The sequence below is a fragment of the Pseudonaja textilis genome, chromosome 11 (genome assembly GCF_049901715.1).
Source record: "Pseudonaja textilis isolate UNSWEBS1 chromosome 11, rPseTex1.2, whole genome shotgun sequence".
NCBI classification, from domain to species: domain Eukaryota; kingdom Metazoa; phylum Chordata; class Lepidosauria; order Squamata; family Elapidae; genus Pseudonaja; species Pseudonaja textilis.
The window spans coordinates 4436192-4438738 of record NC_142000.1 but is presented as its reverse complement, the minus strand read 5'-3'; positions in this window follow the sequence as shown (position 1 = coordinate 4438738).

Genomic DNA, 2547 nt, shown 5'->3' with positions numbered 1-2547 from the left:
GGCTTTTCGCCGCTGCCGCCGCCGCCGCCACTTAAATAGACCAGTTAAGTCGAGGTGGGCAAGCCGCAGAGCCGAGGGGCGGGGCTTGGGCCCCTCGCGGGGCGGGGCTAGGCTCATCTCCCAGTCGCGTGAGTCAGCGCTTTCCCGCTCGCCGGGCGGCTCGGCTTCTCTCTCTCTCACTCTCTCTCTCTTTTTATGAATGGAGGGGAAAAGCCGCGCCGCGCTCACCGGGCAGCAGCGCCTTCTTCGGCAAGGAGCCGCTTGGCTAAGCCTTGGTAAGAGCGCCCCTGGGATGGGATGGGATGGGATAGAGAAGGTGGAATATGGAATAAAGAACAGAACAGAACAGAACGGAGTAGAGTAGTGGAATGAAGACTAGGATAGGACAGGATAGAAAATAGAATAGAATAGAATAGAATAGAATAGAATAGAATAGAATAGAATAGAATAGAATAGAATAGAGAATGGAATGGAGTAGAGTAGAGTAGAGTAGAATAGAATAGAATAGAATAGAATAGAATAGAATAGAGAAGGAATCATAGAATAGAGAGTAGAGTAGAATAGAATAGAATAGAATAGAATAGAGAAGGAATCATATAGAATAGAATAGTGTAGAGTAGAATAGAATAGAATAGAGAATGGAATGGAGTAGAGTAGAATAGAACAGAATAGAATAGAATAGAGAAGGAATCATATAGAATAGAATAGAGAATAGAGTAGAGTAGAGTAGAATAGCATAGCATAGCATAGAATAGAGAATAGAATAGAATAGAATAGAATAGAGAAGGAATCATATAGAATAGAATAGAGAATAGAGTAGAGTAGAATAGAATAGAGAGTAGAGTAGAATAGAATAGAAATGGAACTTAGAATAGAATGTAGAATAGAAAATAGAAGAGAATATAGAATGGAATGGAATAGAATAGAATAGGACCTTGGAGGTCTTCTAGTCCAACCCCCCGCTCAGGCAGAAAACCCTACCCCACTTCAGACAAATGGTTGTCCAATCTCTTCTTAAGAACTTCCAGTGTTGTAGAATTCACAACTTCTGGAGGCAATACTGCAATCCAGTTTTTGGTCACCACATTACAGAAAAGATGAGACTAAAACATATGAGGAACGGCTGCAGGATTGGGGTCTGGCTGGTCTAAAGAAAAGAAGAACTGGGGGTGACACGATTGCAGTCTCCCAGTATTGGAGGGGCTGCCAGAAAGAAGAGGTGGGGCGGGTGTCAAGTTATTCTCCAAAGCACCTGAAGGCAGGACAAGAAGCAATGGATGGAAACTGACCAAAGCGAGAAGCATCTTGGAATTAAGGAGAAATTTCCTAAGAGTGAAGATAATCAAACAGGGGAACAGCTTTGCCTCCAGAAATCACGGATGCTTTTATCACTGGAGGCTTTTAAGAAGAGACTGGACAGCCACTTGTCTGAAATGGCATGGGGTCTCCTGCTTGAGTAGGGGCTGGACTAGAAGACCTTCAAGGTCCCTTCCAGCTCTATTCTATTCTTATTCTGAACTGGAAGCTGCAAAACTCTCCAGGTTGGGGTGGGGGGAGTGGCAGTTCCCAGCCTGGGGCAGAACAGAAGCCCCGTCTTTTGTGGTTTGCAGACCCCAAGAATGCACGGGGGGGGTAAACCTGAGCCTCTCCTGCTGGGGAGATGGCTTCGGTCCAGAGCCACGATGGGGAGGGTGACTCAGCAGACAGACTGGCCAGCCAGGGAGGATCAGACAGGGGATAATCTCCCAGTTTCTGGTCACTCCGAGGTCACGATTAGGCCACCTCCTTGGGAACCATATGGCCCTCTCCTCCTTTTCTTCCCTTCTTTGCTTTCCCTCCTCTTTCCATTCTCTTTCTTATTCTCTCCTCTTCCTCTTCTCTTCTCCTTTTCCTCTCCTCCTTCCCTTCCCTTTCTCTTTTAATTCTCTTTCTTTTCCTCCTTCCCCTTCCTTCTTTCTTTTCTGTTTTCGAACTCGTTTCATTCCCTTCAGCTTCTCTTCTTCCCCTTTTTTCTTCCTTCTCTTCTCTTTCTCAGTGTTCTTCTCTTTTCCTTCCTCACCTACTTCCCCTTTATCTTCTTCCCCTCTAGGATTTTGGGGTGATTTCCTAACGGCATACTTTGCAATCCAGTCTACAGAGCATTTCAGAACTCAGCGCTGCCAGCAATTTGTGCCAAATATTTTTTTTTTTTAAAGAAAAGTTCTCTTTGTATATTTAAAGTCACTGCATGGAAGATTCCAGGCCATTTTGGTAACCATGCCATTTTCATTTATTTGTTTAACACTGCTCTCTCACAACACTTTTGTTCATAGAATAACAGAGTTGGAAGGATCCTTGGAGGTCATTTAGTCCAACCCCCTGCCCGAGCAGGAGAGTCTATTCCAACTATTAGCCTCTACCTAGGATTGAACTCACAACCTCGTGATTGTGAGGTGAGAGCTCCACCTCTAGGCCACCGGAGCTGCCTTTTGAGTCTGGCACAACTTTTTTTCATGTCAATCAGAGATACCTTTGCATGGAGGGGGTCAAAAAAACAAGAAAGAAAGC